General features: G+C 35.9%; 2 long non-coding RNA genes across 2 annotated transcripts; both read right to left on the bottom strand.

Annotated features, from left to right (window-relative positions):
• Positions 1–5,070: 5,070 nt before the first annotated feature.
• LOC311094584 lies at positions 5,071–5,896 on the bottom strand. The gene is made up of 3 exons (XR_014608693.1): positions 5,783–5,896; positions 5,489–5,594; positions 5,071–5,312 (listed from the first exon to the last, which is right to left on the bottom strand). It is a non-coding gene; the product is annotated as an uncharacterized lncRNA (long non-coding RNA).
• Positions 5,897–6,255: 359 nt separating this feature from the next.
• Positions 6,256–6,849, bottom strand: LOC311096161. Its single transcript, XR_014608970.1, has 3 exons — positions 6,756–6,849; positions 6,493–6,587; positions 6,256–6,335 (listed from the first exon to the last, which is right to left on the bottom strand). It is a non-coding gene; the product is annotated as an uncharacterized lncRNA (long non-coding RNA).
• Positions 6,850–19,775: the final 12,926 nt, after the last annotated feature.

The raw sequence follows: 19,775 nt of genomic DNA, 5'->3' as shown, positions 1-19,775 counted from the left end.
CATTGATAATAAATAAAGTTCTTTATTTCAACTTCAAAGGGGTGTGTGTTGTTACTGGTTAATAGAAGAACAAATGTGTGTTTTTGTTATTCATAAAACTAAAGCACAACACGCGTTATTGAAAGCAAAAATGGTACAAAATCTCGCAAAGCCTCCTAAAGAGTGTGCGGTATTACTGCCCCCTAGAGGAACATGTTGCAGTTGTTTGGACCGAGTTTGATATTCAAATTTTTTAAAAATTCTTTTAAAAATTCAGACAGTTTTCCATCTCAACTTCAAATGGTGTGTGTTGTTGCTTGGACCTAAAAGATTATTTACACGCAGGCGACTTTTTCATTTGTAATTCTATTGAAATTCTATTGAATTAAATTCAAACCTGATAATAAATTATTTTAAAATTCAGACAGTGTTCCATCTCAACTTTAAAGGGTGTGTGTTGTTACTGGTTAATAGAAGAACATTTTGATGTTGTATTTATTCACAGAATCACAGCACAAGGTATGATATTGATATTTAAAAAAGACATAAGCTCATTGATAATAAATAAAGTTCTTTATTTCAACTTCAAAGGGTGTGTGTTGTTACTGGTTAATAGAAGAATATCTGCATATTGTTTTTAGTAACAGTATATATATATATATATATATATATATATATATATATATATATATATATATATATACACTCTCAAAATGGAATTACATTGTTCCCCACACCTGTAGGAGGCAGTATGTCATAATGGCACATATAAATTGAAATTTTAAAAGGATAATCTTTTGTTTCACACATGTTCAAGAAAAATGGGTAGATATAAAAAAGGACACAAATTAAAAAACAAAGATCTATGGACAGATGCTGGTGGGAGGGATGCTGTTATAAAAGCATTTATCTTGAAAAATATCAGCAAAAAACAAAAAATCTGTTCACAAACATGGTCAAACCTGGCAATGGATATTTTTAAAAAGACAGATGACAAACTATGCAAATGGTTGAGCATGGTATGGAACAACAACAGGCGAGGTATACAAACTGAAGTCCTTTGTAAAGGTAAGGGAGAGTGTTAAATTGCTTTGCTTTACTGATAGTTTTCATAATCAAATGTTACAAGTGGATCATTGTCTTGTAAAGTTACTACAAATACATTCAATTTAACCATGATCGTGTGTGATTAAATCAAGTTCTCTCATTATAAGTTACAATATTCTTGTGTTGAGAAACAATGAGTATGTGTAAAATAAATAAATAATGAAAGCAAGTTTTGAAAGAATGACTAGGGGTATTACAGGAGTGGTGAGCTTGAGGCTATTTTATTGGCACATACTTGTATATGGGTCATTGTAAATCAAGAGGTCCAAAATTGTAAAGTGTGTTGCACAATTACCTCTATGTATTTGGTATTGCAGAACCACCAGTGTTTTACTTTGTTTAACCACAGTGGCTGACTTTGTGTCATGACACACAACACATTTTAGGTATACCTCAATGTAAGGTAAACCTCAGCTCAGGATAGTCCAAACGCTCTTAAAAAAATACAGCATAATGGTACAAGAACTTGCAGTGTTGTTACTTAGACATTATATCGAAACTAGAAAAAAAAGTTTGTTGAGACAAACTTTAAGTTGCCTTGAGAAAGTCGGACCAGAGAGTTTGAAGAAGTTAAAAGTAGTTTGATGTTTAAAGTAGGTTAAAGTTTTATAGATGGATAGTTCGAAAGAAAGAAAGAATAGTTAGAAAAAAAGAAACATTAGTTAGAAAGAAAAAGAAAGGATGGATGGATGGATGGATGGATGGATGGATGGATGGATGGATGGATGGATGGAAAAGTTTTGAAAAAAGAAAGATTGATAAGTTAGAAAGAAAGAAAGATAAGTTAGTTAGAGAGATAGATAGATTAGTTTGAAAGAAAGAAAGATAGATAAGTTAGAAAGATAGATAGATAGATTAATAAGAAATAAAGAAAGATAGCTAAGTTAGTTAGTTAGAAAGATAGATTAGTACAAAAGAAAGATCTAAGTTAGAAAGATAGATTCGTTAGAAAGAAAGATAGATAAGTTAGTTAGAAAGATAGATATATTAGTTTAAAAGAAAGAAAGATAGATAAAGAGATTAGTAAGAAAGAAGATAAATTAGTTAGAAAAATAGATTAGTTAAAAAGATAGATAGATAGATAGATAGATAGATAGATAGATAGATAGATAGATAGATAGATAGATAGATAGATAGATTGATTTAGAATGGTAGTTTAATTGAGTCTACGGCTTCAGAGAGTTTAGATTTGAGTTTTTGGCTTGTGCACTAATGGGCCACCGTAGCCCTGGCTCAATTTGAGCACTCTGCAATGTAAGTCTATGGGATTTTGAGGATTTTTAATAATAATTTTTAAGAAAACTGAAAGTCAAATAAGTCTGAAAAGATATAGCACACCAAGTCAGAATAGTCTTAAGGTCTGACCTGAGTTTGGAGTTTGTAGAGTTAAAGCTCTAGGAGGAGTTAGAGTTGAAAAATGTTAGGTCAGAAGAATAATAATAATGTTTAAATAGGATTTCAGTAAGTTGGCTTTCTCAAGCCAACTTAATTAATAGATCAAGAGTGACTTTTAATGTCAATTTATAATGTGAGGGTGTCTATGTTTTAAGGATGAGTAAGCATACTAAAGTATATAGTGTGCAAGCAGACCATTTCAGGACAGAAACTTTAATCCCCCCTTTAAAGGAGTAGTTCACTTTTAAAATGAAAATTCTGTCATCATATACTCACCCTCATGTTGTTTCAAACCTGTATGAATTTCTTTCTTCTGCTGAACAGAAAGGAAGATATTTAGAAGAATGTCAGTAACCAGGCAGTTTTTGGGTCCCATTGACTTCCATAGTAGGAAAAAAATATACTATGGAAGTCAATGGGCCCCAAAAACTGTCTGGTTACTGACATTCTTCTAAATATCTTCCTTTCTGTTCAGCAGAAGAAAGAAATTCATACAGTTTTGAAACAACATGAGGGTGAGTATATGATGACAGAATTTTCATTTTAAAAGTGAAGTACTCCTTTAATCACTAATAGTAAAAAGTGCCCTTTCAGTCACAATGCCGTACTCAATTTAAACCTAGGGGGAAGGTAAAATATGTACAACTACTGATTGTCCAGAGACTGCTGGCTATCTGCAACAACTGCAGGTGAACCAATTTGCTGTAAACTTCCAGCAATTTCCACTGGGCGGGAAACCCACGATTTCAGCCCTGCCCCAGCGGAAGTCTGTGCACGCAACTGCTGTAGAGATCTGTTTTTGTAAGATACTGTGGTTTCCATAAATGTCTTTGTAACTAAAATGTGTTGTGCATCATGACACAAACATGGCCACTGTGGTTACACCAAGCCAAATATAAATAAACTGGTGGTTTTGCATTTCCAACACAAATGGATGTTAAAATTGAATAAAAAAAACAGCAATCTTGGTTGAACATGTCTATGTTCCCACAGCCCTAACCCTAACATACCTAAACCTACCCCTCACAGGAGGGAGACTTGTCTGGGATGTAATTAGGCTATCCCTGTACCAGCACAAGCACTAAAACCTACCCTTCATAGGGGACATAGTTAAATGAGAGAACATAGGACTGACCCCAGTTGGGGCACTTCAGATGGATTGACCAACATAGATCCACTCTATCACTGCTCACATCTTGTATAAATTTACCAACTCAGAAATGCCCTTTATTTATCCAATGTTAAAGGGTTAGTTCTGCTAAAAATGACTGTCATCATTTACTCAACCTTAAGTTGTTCCTAGTTGTAACCTGTATGAGTTTATTTCACTGTAAAATATTTTGAAGAATGTTGGCAACCACACAGTTGTTGGTAGCCAATGACTTCCAAATTTTTTTCCTGTCTCTTAAGTCTCTTATGCTCACTAAGGCTGCATTTATTTGATTTAAATGATCAAATCTGAATTTTGAGCATCAGTCTTCAGTGTCACATGATCCTTCAGGAATTCATTCTAATATACAGCTCAAGAAACATTTATTATTAATATCTAGGTTGAAAACAGTTGTGTAAAAAAAAAAAAAAATCTTACTAACCACAAACTTTTGAATGGTAGTGTAGGTTTAAAACATTACAATTGGTAAAAGTATACTGAAATACTACTACTTCTGCTAATAATAATAATAATAATTAATTTTTTAGATGGACAAGAACGCCATCACCAGGATGAGACCACACAACGACAAAATGACCAGACAGAACACATTGTTTTAGAAGAACAAAAGTGTACTGAAAACAATGATGAACATACATGTAACTCAGAAATAAATACAAATAGTGTGGATTTGAAGACAGAAAGTAAGGAGAGTTCATTGTCCACATATTCTGAAAATGAAGAAGAACAAAAACAGGAACCGGAACATGAAAATAAAAATGAACATGAACATGAACATGAGAATGAAAATGAACATGAAAATGAACTTGAAAATGAAAATGAACATGAGAATGAGAATGAAAATGAAAATGAAAATGAAAATGAACATGAGAATGAAAATGAACATGAAAATGAACATGAGAATGAAAATGAACATGAACATGAACATGACAAAAACAACAAAGAGTGGAGGGCCACAACACCAGGGCCAAAAAAATTCAGTTTTGAAATAAAATGGGAGGGGTGGGAAAAAATAAAGCCACTGCATGGTGCAAACCAACTCCAGAGACCATGGACAGATGTCCTGTACAAAGAATTTACAAAGATCAGTCCTTGTTGTGTGCTGTGCTTTAAGTACCAACATGTTAAATGCAAAAATAGTCGGAAACGATCCCTACCTTTCTTTACAGCACGTGCCACCTGCTCTTTTAAAGGCTGTGCAGCAGTCTTTACCTTTACAATAAAAACCCCTCCAACAAAATCAAAAAAGGAAATTACTGTCTTTGTAGCCCGTAAAGGAAACATAACACACAAAAAAAGTGAAAAAAAATTCAGACAGGCCAAATATTTCCGAAGGGGAAAAATTGCTAAAAGCATACAACATGGTGTGAGCAATTATTATTATCAAGCCCTAGCAAAATCACCATCAGAAGAGATTGTGGCAGGCAATATATCACGATGCTTAACTAAAGACGTGTTAAGGGTCATATCCAGTGAAGTGAAAAAAAGCACCAGGCTACATGATGACATAATCATGGAGCTGGTGCTTACACAAAAAATAATGAGAGAATGTGCTACATCTGAAGGTGCTGAGACTGCTGGTTACCTACAACAACTGCAGGTGGACCCATTTGTTGTACACATGTACACACAATGCGGTTTGCACATTTTAGCCCAGCATCTGAAAAAAAGAAAAACAGTAACACTTCACTTGGATGCCACTGGTAGTGTCACCTCACGCATTCCCGGTCAGCCCAAGAAAGTGCTCTACTATGCTCTTGTACTACCGGGAATGGGAAAAAACATGCCACCACTTCCTGTGAGTGAGCTCCTAACAAATCAGCACTCAATTCCTACCTTGACATATTGGCTAATGGAAACATTAAGGGCCCTTGGTCAGATAACATCATGCCAGGTACATCAAGTCGAGACTGACTTCAGCTGGGGATTAATGTCAAGTGTCCTTCTGGCATTCAACAAAGAAAACATTTCGACTTATCTCCAGAGAGCACATCGAATTGTTTCAAACACAGTAAACAGTGGTGATCATCAATTCAGTGTTTTACATCTTTGCTCTTCACATATTATAAAGGCAGTGAGCCAGGCATTTTCAAAAAAGACCGACAGCAAGGCTGTAAAGGAGTACGCTACCTATTGCTTCGCCTTGTTGTTAAACAGCACACATCTAGAGGAGGCAACGGCTGTATTCGAGGATATGTGTGTGCTGTTAACATCACCAGAGGAAACCGATGTGGTGAATGCAGCCAAAGCTTCGCTGGACCTGAGAATAATGAAGACAACAATAAAAATCAATGAGTCAGAAACAATGCAAGAGGCCACAGAAACACCACAAATCGCAACCCCTGTGTGTGATACATCACCATTCAAAACAGTGTTTAGTGCCATTTTGGAAAGGGTCAAGAGCCTAACCCTTGGTAGCAACACAGGGGAAAAAAATTCCTTTTTCTGTCCAGGACTTATCGACGTCCTCATGAACACCTACATGAGCATTTTCCCCCTCTGGAGTGGAGTGCTTCTTGGGGATCTTAGCAGGTTTTCTAAAATCACCACAGTCAGCCAACAATCCAAAACCAGAGAAACAAACTGCCATGTGGAAGAGTGGTTTTGGATTGTCAAACAGAGCATCCTTCAAACTAAAAAGTTCCTGCGTCCTGCTGACTTTATCCACAAAATGTATGGATCCCTACAAGCCAGATACAGAGAACACATAATGAACAATAATCTGTCACTGCCTTGCCATGATCCACAACCAAAAGACAACTTCTTCTGCCAGAAAGAAGAATGGGCAAAGAAAACATCTCGAAAACATCCCAAACGTAGGACGAAATACTTTGACCCACCTTATATACTGCCAAAGCCATCACAAAGTCCAAAAAACAAACACATCAGCATCAATACCAGTGAGATGGAAAACACTCCAGATACACCAATGGACCTGTCAACCAAAGGAAAACATGAGCCAAAATACAAGGACAATACTGAACCGGAACAAACATCTAAGGACATAACTACTGAGGTATTACTTCATATTATATTTTGTTAAATAATTGCAATGAATTTAACATCTTTCTTACAATAAAAATCTAATTTGCAGATTGAATACCTTTGGTCCAAAAAAGACACTGAACTGGTGGTTGCTGTTGTGTCGTCGGCAGAAAAGAACACCACATACACTGTCCATCACGCAGAGTTCAAAACTCTGCAACCTCACCAGTGGCTTGTGGGAGAGGCAAGAATATTCATGAGTTATTATTATTTAAAATTGCCATGATTTAAATTACCAAAGTACACCATAAATATTGTGCACATCTAAAAAGCTGTCAGTGACCTTTGTCTAATATGCATGTTTTGTACATTTGCTCTTTTCATCAAGATAATTGAATGCTACTTCCAAACCACACTGAACAAAATGGGAAAGGACAGTAGCATTTACCTCCTCAACCATTACACTGCTCAAGTCATCATGACCAAAGAGAGAGATGCAGTGTGTAGACAGAGTCTGCGGAAGGTATCATTGTATAGTTAAACATTGACGATTTGAAAACACACGTTTATAAAGATTTACTAATGTGAAATTATCAAACATTTCAGGTGGACTTTGGAAAGTATGATGCAGTTATCAGTTTCCTGAATGTGGATGATAACCACTGGAAGTTTTTGGTGAAAACTTTCAAAATACCAATAAGTCCTTCTTTATGTAGTCAAAGCTGAACTGAAATTTTAAATGGGTTTCTCTCTTTTTTCCAGTATCTACATGCATCTTCCAGTCAGATTTTTCTTATCAACCCACAAGGAACTGATGAAGAGAAGGACTCTGAGCATGCTGCAATCAGATTTAGGTAAAAACACAATGCTTAAAAAAAAGGATTAAGCCCAGCTCTAATTACTTCCAAACACGTTAACTGTATTACCTCTAACTGTGACTGTGTCATATATTTATCAAGTCAATACTTCAAAATGAGGCAAGGAAAAAAAGAGTGGGTGGAGATTGAGTGGAGAGGGGCCACAATTAAGCACACAATCCAGCACGATGGATACAGCTGTGGTGTGTTTGTTATGCAGGTATTTTTTTTTGTAAAATGTTTTTCGAAAATCAACCTTATAGTTGAGACACTAAATACCATTCATTCTTACACTTACAACTATTGTTCAAAGATGGCATGGGAGATTGTCAGTAGTTTCCCTGAAGTTCCCTCCCACATGGACATCAATTCATCTATGTCCAACATGGAGAAGCTGCGTCAGAAGATGGCTGGGGAAATCCTGACAGCATCAGGTGATGGACATGAATGGGGGAAAAAAAAGACACCATGAAACTGTTATTGTCTTCTGTAACCCTGTTACTATTTTACTATTTATACACTTTTTAGTGTTCAGAAAGGATGAGTGTTGTGCTTTTTGTGGTTTGACACAACCCCTTGGAGGTGGCCCAACAACTGACTGGGTAAGTACTTTCAACTTTAAGAGATAGTTCACTTCAAATTTAACATTCTGTCATCATATACCCACCCTCAAGTTGTTTCAAACCTGTATGAACACAAAGGAAGATATTCTGAAGAATGTCAGTAACCAGTTAACTGCTCCCATTGACTTTCATAGTAGGAAAAAAAATACCATGGAAGTCAATGAGACCAGTTAACTGTTTGTTTACTGACATTCTTCAAAATATGTTCTTTTGTGTTCAGCAGAAGAAAAATAAATAATATATATATATATAATTTTTTTTTTTTTTTTAGATTGAATGCCATGCATGCCAACGCTGGTTTCATGTGAAATGCCTTAACATGACTCCACCTGACTTTGAGAAGGCAAAACACTCAAACTGGGCTTGCGATCTTTGCAAGTAATTAATGTAGTTATAACACCATTTTTTTCTTTTACTTTCTTTAATAATACCTGATTGGTTACTTTCTTTTCGACTTGATACAACTAAATATGAAAATATGAAAAAAAAAAATGTTTTATGTTTCTGAATCTTTTATCTGTACCACTGCATGTCTATATACACTGTGTTACAAATTATTATGCAAGTGACATAAGTAGGATTTCAGGAAAATACAAATTATGATTTTAGTTTTTAAAATAAAGCTATTTTTTCTTTCTCATTTCTTTTTAGAAACCTATCAGTCTCTGACAGGTTTGTTCAGTAATTTACCAGGTCTTCTTAGGTAAATAATAGAAAACCTACTTAAAGAGGTTATTCCACATTGTTAAGCAAGTTAAACTTTTCATGCAACATGGGGAGGAAGAAATATCTTTCTGAAGATGAAAAGCATGAATCAGTGCAATGTCTTGCAAAAGGTATGACAACAACTAATACTTTGTGAAAACTGAACAGCAGGATCATGCACAGACCTTTTGAGGGGCATGTGCTGAAACTGAAAAAGGGCACCCCCCTCCCATTTTCAATAACACAAAATAATAGTCTCAAAAGCTTTAGATTTATTCATGATTAATAACAACCATAATAATAATAATAATAATAATATAGATAATATAGATAAACAGGGTTTTAAGGGCTTCTTTAAACCTAAATACAACAGCAACCTTCTGTGAGCCAGGGATGTTGGTCTCTTGAAAGTGTCTTTATTCACTACACTTTCCCTAAAATAAGCCAGCAATGAAAAAAAAAAAACAAAGTGTGAAAAGTACAGTTGCAGTGAAAAGCATTTCTGAAGGATCACGTGACACTGAAGAGTACTGAACTGGAGTAGGGATGCTGAAAATGCAGCTTTGATCAAATAAATCAATTACATTTTAAAATATATTAAAATAGAAAACAGTTATTTTAAATTGAAACAATATTTCACAATATTACTGTTTTTGCTGTATTTTGGATCAAATAAACGAAGCCTTGGAATGAATTAAATCATGAATTACATTCTGCATGATAACATATAAAGATTTTTTCACAGTGATGTGAACATTACACAGTCTGTAATGTTTTTTTTTTTAGTTACTACTACGAGGATCACTCGTCGCTTTGTGTAAGTTCCAGTACGAAACAGCGCGGGGGCGCACCAGTTATGATTTTCCGATGGTAAAAACAAATTGTTGTTGTATTACTTATCAATATATAGTTTTTGACCAGCGAATGTGTGCAAATGTGCTTTTTTTTTTTGTCCGTCATTAAAACGGCGCCGGCGGCATCACATTACATTTTCATCAACAGGTTACAAACTAGTTTGTTGTAGCTAACGTAGGGCTATAGGCGGGGGGCGCTCAGTTTTTCCGGTTGTAAAATACATTTGGCCAAAATCGCATTTTATAAAAGATGAAATGCTACTGTATGCACAGGCTATTTGACTGTAGGCTATACAGGCTATGACTAACGTTAACGTTAGATGGCAAATGCTAGACCTCTTTCTCAGTCTCAGGCGACGTCCCACATGTCTCAGTCAGTGAGTCAGACATCAAATAAATAAAATATGAGCCTTTATAGACATAGTGTTTAGTAGTATTATTAGTCATTATTAGTACTTATTTTATTTACCCTTCGCAAAACTTCGTTCAGCTGCTGTCTGCTGTGCGGCTGCTGTGGAACTTCAGGATTCAGTGAATATAGAGGGGGTGGAGTTATCAGCTTACTGACAGCTTGAGGATCGAATAAGATTTACACAAGCTCGTTTTAAGAACTTCCATTTGATAAATATTTGTAAAACAGACAGACAGGCGTAAAGGGTGACCAATAGCATTGATTAAAAAAAAACACCACAAAAAAAAAAAGGCCACTTCGGAGTGTAAGGGCAAAAAGGACATGTGCTCTGCACAAGTTGAGCCATACCTGTGCACGTGCCTGCTGAACAGAGATTATTGAACTGTCAAAAGATTTGTGATGGACTTGGAGCACAGAAGAAAACAGTTAAATTATCTTTGTTCAGTTATCACAAATTATTAGCCATTCTCATGCCTTTTGCAAGTTTCATGCTTTCCATCTTCAGAAAGATGTTTCTTCCTCCATGGTGCATGATAAATGTGATGTCCTTAACAATGTGGAACAACCTCTTTAAGTAGGTTTTCCATTTTCCCTAAAATACCTGACAAACTACTGAACAAACCTGTCTCAGATTTAGACCAGTTATCTAAAAATATAGGAGAAATTAAACAAACACTTCAATTTGTAGCCTATACAGAAATCCTATTGATAATGTCACTTGCATAATAATTTGGAACACATATGTCCACACTGGGTGAACTGCCATGATATCGCTGGATCGAAGGCTAGCAAAAAATGTCAGTCCAGTGTAAGAACTATTAGAGCAAATTTCGTTCAAAGTCAGTCTCCGCGTGGCAGTAATATCGAAGGTTTGATTTTTTTTTGCGAAAAACATTCTAGCATGGACTGTTTTCTCCTGAAGCCAAAATCTAAAACCAACACGTGAAATCATAATGCGCTATTGATGGAGGTAATTAACAGAGACTCGTGTAGCCAATACACCGGAGGCCGAAAGTAGAATGCTGCATCTAATTTAGACACCTTTTGCAAGTGGAACTTAAAGGACTTTTCAATGCTTTAATAAAAATCTAGGCTACATCTAGTAAGGCCTATCCTTAGATTATTTTACAAACATTTCAAATAAATCTTGACTGAATATATGAGCATGAATATGTTCATAAATTCAGTAAAGATTGATTTAAAATGTTGGTTTGACTCCGATAAGTCTGGTAATAATTATCTCCTGCCATGTTAATTATCCCCGAACCCAATGAGAGCACAATCAATAAACCAGAAAATAGAGAACAAACCATTACATTTACCTTTTAATCAGCAGTATTTTAATTAACATCCATGATTTAACTACAAAACTTTTCATTTGATAATAAATGGTCCGTATCTTCGATAACCTAAATGGGTAACCTATTTTTCAGGTCACCTCGATCATGTCTGCACAGGTTTATTGCCTGACTAACGTTACTTATAGGCTATGTTTACCTTAAGGTTTAAGGTATTCATATATTTAGATAATGATATTCGTTTTTAAAACAAAACTAGGCCTATTAAAAAGAATGATGAAAAGTTGAAGTTTTATGGATAGGCTACTTGATGTCAGACAGCTGAGACAATTAAGTTTAAGTAAGCTATAGGGCATTTAATTTGACTTCAACTAGCTAGATAGTTTCATCAAATAGTAAATACTTTATTTAAAATAAAATAAAAACTACTTACCATAACCATTTACCTCTGGTGCATGTGGTTTTTCGGAGTGCTTTGTTAATTAGCATCAGATGTTTTAAGCAATGCAATTCTGGTGTAAAATCTACGGTGGCCCAGTAGTGTACAGTAGGCTACACATCACGATTGGTTGGTGTAGGCTACTGTGTCTTTGAGGTCACAAAATTAGTCTACTGTATTTTACTTTCACAATGAGCAGAGTACATAGGCCTACAAGAAAAAAAAAAAAAAAAAAAAAAAAAACTAAATCAATGAACGAATGAATGAATGAATGAATGAATGAATGAATGAGGTGGACAGGGTTATCAAACAAAGTCGTGGAGTCAAAATGCCAGTCTATCAGTAAGTCCAAAGACGATTAGTTTCTATTTAATGATGCATTTTTCTTAACTGTTTAATTCTAATTCTAAAGCATATTGTTTCATTAACCAAAATAGCATTGATGAATGTTGTTGAGCAATCAGTCACATTAAAAATGATCGTCCTGATTGTTGAGATAATATTAAATGATACATATAATGTTTTAATTATGTTTTTAATGAACTACATAATAATAATTATAATAATTATAATAATTATGATAATTATCATCATAAGGCAGAGTGTGAAATAGCGCACCTGAAGTTAATAGACCGTAATCCAGGAGGCGCGGACTGGCTGTTTTATTTATTTATTATTATTATTATTGTTATTATTATTATTCTATAACCTGCCAGGGGCCTGTACCATGAAGGTAGCTGAACAAACTCGGGGTTACAGGATAAGTTTTGAGTTGACAAAACCAAACCGATGCAATCAGGCTTTATTGGTACCATGATGCAGCTCATCAACTTTCTCTGTCAACTCAGGCTTTGATCCTCAAGCTATGATTACTCCACGCGCGCGTGCACATAAAAGAGTGACGTCGACACTGAACAACCAATCGCGGGTCGCGATTTTTCCGCGGAGGAGCAAGAGATAATCATTCATAATTACGATGAATTTAAATATGTATTTCAAGCTCGAAACAATACGGTCTCTGCTGCCAAAGCAAGAGAAGACTGTTGGAGAAAGATTGCTGATTGTTAATGTGTAAGTTAAACAAATACGTTCTATATTTATGTAAAATTATGTATGTGTAGCCTGTATGTGTAGCCTATACGTGTAATATAGCCTATAGCCTATTTTCATAATATATAAAAATGTGCATGTACCGGTACTAAGAAAAATTAATATTCATTGATTTTTAGATGCAACCCCAACTCCAAATGTTCTTGGCAGCAGATAAAGACAAAATATAAAAATATAATTCAAAGTGGTGAGTATTTACCACAACCTTTTATTATTTTTGTGAACATTTTATCACAAACACTTGTTTGCAGAAAACAGAAATAAAGAATTAAATTCAGAAAAACAGAATACACTGTGGCAGAGTAGTTGGCTCTGAGTAGGCAATAAGGGACGGCCGATTATGGATGGGAGCTGGCTCCTCTAAGCAAGTAACACTGGGTAAGTCAAGTGTGCAATACATTACTACTTTTTTAAGTTTTAAATATGGCTGACTGTATGTTCTGCAGTAGAGGGAACAGTGTCCCTGTTGAAGCCAGCACACACACAGTCTCCCACACAGAGGTCAGTATGCAGCAGACAGAACACCAAACATAACCTGCTTTACAACAGTTATGCTTTACATTGGCCTATTTTTATTTATTAGGGTGGAGGAAATGATGAAGACACTCTGTCTGTGTGTTCTCAGACAGTTGCTGATGTGAATGCACTGGGCTTTTTATTATGGAAAACATTTGAATGTGTGGCATAAAGGGACTGGCCCTTACACATCTCTTTTATTGTAGGATTTTTCACAACCTGCCCCAGAAACTGAAGCCTCTACCTCAATGGGCTTCAGAAGAAATGTGTAAGGATTTAAAACCCTTGACATAGATTACAGTCAGTCCTGTGTTTGTAGGAAGTCAAGGAACTTTTTGTGATTTTGATGAGCCTCCAGAAAACTTGTAATGATCATGTTTGTGGTGGAATTATGTTTCAGGTGGAAACAGACTCAGTCAGGGCCCTGTACAAAAGGAGTCTTGAACTAGACTGCACACTAAAGGAGTCTTGAACTAGACTGCACACTAAAGGAGCTGACTGTGAGCTGAGGAGGCTCCAAACAAAATCAAACAGCTGGATAAAACTGATCTCAGTATGTATATATATATTAGTATAACTTATTTAACCAAGTAACACTTTAGTATGAATATTTATTAATGCAACTTTCTCTTGCTCTCTTTCTCCCTCCCATCCCACAAAACCAATAAAACTTTTATTAAGTGTAATATTGTATGGTGATTGCATCTACGTCTGCACCAGCTGGGTGGTCAAGTGTGATCGGGTCAGTGTCATCGGGGAGAAGCTGGTTTTGTGGTGTTTCTCGCTCCTTTCTACTGGCTATATTGTGCAGAATGGCACATGCAGCCACTATCTGTGATGCCCGCTCTGGTGACTCTTAAGGGCCGAACACCATTGAAACGTGCATTTAGGATGCCAAAGATCATCTCTATCTTCAGTCTGGTTTTACTGACGGCCACATTGAAGCGGTGCTGTGGCCCTGTCTGAGGGTCATGATAGGGGGTTATTGTGTAGGTTTTTCTAGCTCAGTTCAAATTAACAATGTTTTGTATTGTACCAAATTTAACTTGCTTTCCTCAAAGTGCTGACACAACACAGACTCACGGAAAATTCGTGAGACAAGCACTGGAGCCAGGCCATTTGGCATCCAAACTTGATCATATATGTTCATGACCACAAGTCATCTGCAGACTGCAGACGAAATGTTTAGTAAATCATTGTTATATCTGTTAATGTTACTATTAATTTAAAGATTCATCTCACAGAAAATAATCATCTCACATATTCACATCATCTCTACCTGAACATTATGGCTGTGATAGGACTTCCTATTAACACAATCTGCCTCATGTTCCCCTAGAGCAGTGGAGATTGGAGCAAATAGACTGCATACATGCAATGACTTGGGAATCCTATCAAAAGATTAACAGAAGTTTAATAAAAATAAAATTTCAAAATAATTCTTAACATGTATTATATTGTATACACTTGTGAAATTTGCTTAAAAAAAAAAGTGTTCATGTGATGTCACCCTATCAATATATCTTACTGGCAATTTTATAAAAGCCCTCTTTTATGGACATGCATGTCAATAAATGTCCGGGGAACACTATTAATGAAACTTTTCATGTACTCCTGCAGAGCGAGGACCACCTTACGAATGGTTTGACAAACCGTGTTTTCCCCTAGCTTCTGTGCGTCACCCACCGTGCAAGAATGTACCACTTGCAAAAAAAACAAACAAAAAAAAACGCAACGCAATATTTGCGGAACAGTAAGTGCATGAATTCGACGTGTTAAATTCTTTATGTGCGGCTCAAGAGGTTCTCAAAGATAAGACATTCCTTCCGCGGAAAATCTGTATCTTTCATACAAGTAACTTTTAGGAAAGGCAAGGGGATTTTGTCTGGCTAAAAATTCTTTCTAGTGCTCGTCAAACAATTTGCGCTGAGATGTCCACCGGATTTGGAAGAAAAGGTGAAGTCATTGCAACAGACACTTGGAATAAGTTACGTCACCTATATGTTTCTTTGCTCTCAGCTGATTGGTCAAACTTCAGTCTGAGATCTTGAATCCAGAACATAGCCTGCCCCGGAGCAGGTTAGCCGTGCAGCGTAAGATACCATGGCAACGAACACAGATTAAAGCCGAGCTACTTTCATAGTACCTAAAACCCAGGGTTGGCGGAAACTAAGCTGAAACATAGCTGGCTAGCCACCTAATCCGGCTTCATGGTACAGGCCCCAGGTTTCGATATAAGAGGTTACTCAGTTGGAGAGCCTCGAGAATGGAATGGAAGCGCCTATGGAGCAGGCATGTAGGAATAGCATGTAGCCCTACTGAACTGTTTAGGACTTCAAGTGCAGGTCATTTTCTTCTGTCTTTACTTTTGTCCGTTCTCTTTTCCGTGGGAGCATGACTTATCAGGTGCATAAAATTAACAACCAGGGATTCCTGCGTTGTTATTTGGATATTCTTTGGCTGTGGCAGACGATGGCCGAGGATTCCGGGAAAAATTTCCCATAACTTGCATGGAATTTGAAACCAGCTGGGGTGAAGTGTCACCCACTCCGACTTTTTAAACAGCCTCTGTTGTGTATTACCAATGGATAATGCAACCCACCCCACCCCCAACAATTGGGGGTTAATTCCAGCTGTCAAATCATGTCTTTGCCCAGACTGCCAAAACAGGTATTCTGCGAACAATTTTTCAAATGATTACTTTCATTTTTAATAACAGTATCTTATGATTTTTAAAAATGATTGGTTGTGTTTGTCCCTTGGCTACCCCATGGACCGACTTACATCAATTTGAATTCAATAGTGAGGGAAGGTGTAGGAGGTGCTAAGCTTGTGCTTTTACAACAGCAAATACCACCACCTCATATACCTTTTTGGAGTAAGGCTTTGGATCTGAAAAAAATGGTGAAGAAATAGGTAAGTACTTTATGCATAAGCTGCACTGTAAATTATATTAAGCTTGAACAAAAAACATTAAAAATCTTAGAACTAATTTACCCTAGCTTTTTCTTGTTGACTCAACTTTTTTCAACAAGTTGTCTGTCATAAAAAAATAATAATAATAATAAAAAAAAAAAACCTTTGAGTCAACTTGGCACAATTTGTTTCCTGGAGAGGTGCAACTATTCTGTAACAAGTCTTTTGTAGTTGAGCCAATTCAACATTTTTTTGTCTATTGGAAATCATTTGGTCATCACCAATTTGGTAATGAGCGTTTCCTTTGGTTGGGCAGTTTTACTCTTGGGTATTTGTGTGAGTTTGTGGTCTTTGTAACAGTGTTTACCTAAACACATAATTTGTTGCTAAGAAGAAGAAACAAAGATTATCAAGATTTCATCCTCATAAACTAAATCATTAATCTTATTTCTGACCAAAATTGAATTTTTTTTATTATTAATATTTTACCAGCAAAACTTACTTGCAGCAGATTAGAGATTCTGAATTCTGATTTTAAAATACCTTAAAAGGGAAAATTTTACTTTGACACACACAGAGACATCAATAATCAGCATATTTAATTTTGCTATTTAAATTTTAATATTTAAAAATGTTTTTGTTTTTTTTACTTTTTAACTAATTTACAATGGTGACATGCTTCATGCCGCAATTCACTCCCAGCATGCATTGCGGCATGAAGCATGTCACCATTGTAAATTAGTAAAAAAAAATTTTTGTTATTGTACGACATTTTTACAATGTGGATTTTTGGTGAGCCAACACAACAAAATCAGTCATTTCAACTTTTTTCAAGTTGTGTTTTTTACAGTGTGTTCTGTCCTGAGATGCTTTTAGGATAAGCTGTTCCTAGAAATATCCTCCTCTTATAGGACATTCAAAATGTGTAGAGCAGAGTTCCCCAGCACCAGGATTGTAAAACCATTGGTTGGAGGCTACACACATTTCTCTCAACACACACTTTAATTACCATGTGGATGAAAATACACCCTAATAAATATTTGTAGCCTACATACACATATTTAATTAATGAGATTTTAATGAGGTCTTGTGTATCTATGTGTTTTCACTTTCAACATTTTAAATTACAGCTGGACTTATTGTTATTTTGAAAGCTTTCACCAGAAACTTCCAGTGGTTTCCATTTACACTTAGGAAACTGGTAATGGCATGGTAGTTTCCAAAGTCCACCTGAAATAAAGGTTTGATATTTTCACTTTAGTATTTAAAAATATGTTTCCATATTTTCAATGTATAACAGTACATTGACACCTTTTGCAGAGTCTGTCTGCGTACTGCACCTCAATCTCCAGCCATTATCACACCAGCGAAATACCGCTTCAGTAGATAAGTATTACTTTCTTGTGTCTTGAGCAAAAGAGCAAATGGTATAAGAAGTGTAACATGCAAATTAAACAAAGATAACTTCCAGCTTTTTAAATGCGCACAAATTTTATGGTGTATTTTAAAATTACCGTGAAATTAAAATGGACAAATTCATAGGTTATGAATATCATGAGCCACTTGAGGTTGCAGAGTTTTGAACTCTGAGTGATGGAGGTTGTAATTGTTTTTTTTGTTTTTTTTCGACTGCACAACAACCACCACATCACATTCATTTTTGGACTAATGGTATTTGATCTGCAAATACTACTTATTTTCTAGACAGATTGAAAATAATTAGCAATTAGTTTAAAGCATATGATTAGCCTATACAAAGTAATATCTGATCTGCTGTGTACAGAAATGTTTGTTTTTGTTTCAGATCCACTTTTGAGATTGACCAATTGTTGACAGGTTCATTGGTGTTTCTCCAATCGCAGTGGTTTATGAGGTGGGTATGAGGCGGATCAAAATATTATCTATTTGTCTTTGCCTCTTCATTTTCCCCCCATTTCTTTGCTTGATTTATGATGACTTTTGTTGGGGCATGGATCACAGTAACACAGAAACAGACTGATTCATGATGTGGTACCATGTTGAAATCTTCCTTTTGTGCTGACTTCAGAAAACCGGCTTAGCTCTTCAAGAAACTGGTGTGTCCATGATGACATCAATGAGCTATGGACAGAAAAATATATGATTTCCTCCCTGCCTTGCCACTGAAGTGGACACTAAAGCTGGAGTGGATGGTGAGCTTCCACATTGTTGTTGCAGTTTCGGAAATTTTAATGGCCTCTGGTATGTTTCCATTTTATTAGTTTGGCTGTGGTGATTTTTTTTTTTTAGATCTAAAGTACCTCTGGCAGCACTCACCACATTGCATCACCAAGATGGGCGCTGTTTAACAAAGCAAAGCAGTAAGTTGCATACTCCTGTAAAGTGTTGCTTTCGGTCTTTAAAAAAAAAAAAAACTGGCACACTGCCTTTACCCAATATATGAGGAGCAAAGATGTAATTCTATGAAAAGTTTAAATGTTGTTTTTATTGAATGCAAGAATGACACTCAAAAGTATTTCTATGCTAGTCATCACTTGATGTACCTGGTATGATGTAATTTTTGCCAAGGGCCCTTAATGTCTCCCATTGGCATATATCGTTGGGAAAAAAATGCTAATTTGTGTTCAACTCTTGTCTCAGTAACATTTATGTAGAAAGTAATTACCCAGTTAGTTGTCAAAGCACCTCCAAGGGTTTTTGTGAAAGTCCAAAGAGCATAGTAGCCCTTTCTGAACACTTAAAAGTGTTTATCAAAATATCAACATGGGGTGACAGAAAACAGTAACAATGTCTTCAGGATTTACTCAGCCATTTCCTTCCAACATAATCCATGGTTTTTAACAGAAGAATGGATGTACAATTAGGATTTAATGCATTTAATGTATAAACTATATACTTCACATTTCATGTAAGTGTAAGAATGTTTTATGCCTAACTGCCCGCTCCTCCACCCCACCATCTTATGTGTATTTGTATATTAGTATACATTGTATTTGGTTTCATATTGAAAGATTTTGTATTTTCAGTCATCAGATTAATTTACATTGTGACTGTGTATCAGATGTAATCCACTCTGTCTGTGTCTGCAAAGGTGTGTGCCAAATGGCCCATTCAGATGTATGGCCCATAGAAACTGATTGGTGTGAATGAATAAAAAGAATCAGCATTGCTCAGAGTGGATTAGCATGTTAGATCAATCTCATATGGGAGGTCCTAACAGTTTTCCTTTGTTTGTAGCCCTTATGTCTTCATGTATAAAGTTCAGTCATACAGACAGAACTTTGGGTTAAGATTGTTGAAGGGCGACATGCTAACATCGCTGCTGAAGGACTGCTACACTACAAACCTTCAATAAATTCTTCTCCCCACAAGAACTCTGGTCAAGCTTACTTATTTTATGTATTGGAGAAGTCTAATACATTGGCGAGC

This window comes from Abramis brama (genome assembly GCF_963993115.1).
Source record: "Abramis brama genome assembly, chromosome: 1".
Lineage (NCBI taxonomy): Eukaryota > Metazoa > Chordata > Actinopteri > Cypriniformes > Leuciscidae > Abramis > Abramis brama.
This window is presented reverse-complemented; position numbering and strand designations above follow the sequence as displayed.